We start from the raw sequence: 454 nt of genomic DNA, 5'->3' as shown, positions 1-454 counted from the left end.
TATATTGAGTCACTTCAGACACTTTTTTCTGTGGAGCTCCGGGGTGGCGGCGGAGTGACTGAAAATAAGCGATAGAGTGACTCCCGAAGAGGCGCATGGCAACGATTTCATATTGTATTCTGCATAATTTTATGAGCTCCTTAATTTATTGAAATAGAAGTAACATTATTTTTCTATTCTAATAAATAGTATATGTACTTTTGAAATATAGAAAATACAGTATACGTTGTGCAGTTTGTAGATTACAAGATTCTGTTGCATTTCTTCATTTATGGACATTTAAGTAATGCTTTATTACATCTATTGTATTTTGTTACTTAAAAGTATGAAAGAAAGAAAAAAATATAGTATACTGCTATTTGTGAGCCATTAACGTCAGTAAACTGTTGGCATTATGTCTCCCGGAGATACGGCCATCTGGCGAAAAGGTATTCGACGGTAAGTCCGCACACGA

The sequence above is a fragment of the Penaeus monodon genome, chromosome 24, assembly GCF_015228065.2.
Source record: "Penaeus monodon isolate SGIC_2016 chromosome 24, NSTDA_Pmon_1, whole genome shotgun sequence".
In the NCBI taxonomy this organism is placed as follows: Eukaryota; Metazoa; Arthropoda; class Malacostraca; order Decapoda; family Penaeidae; genus Penaeus; species Penaeus monodon.
Note: the sequence above shows the minus strand (reverse complement) of the source record.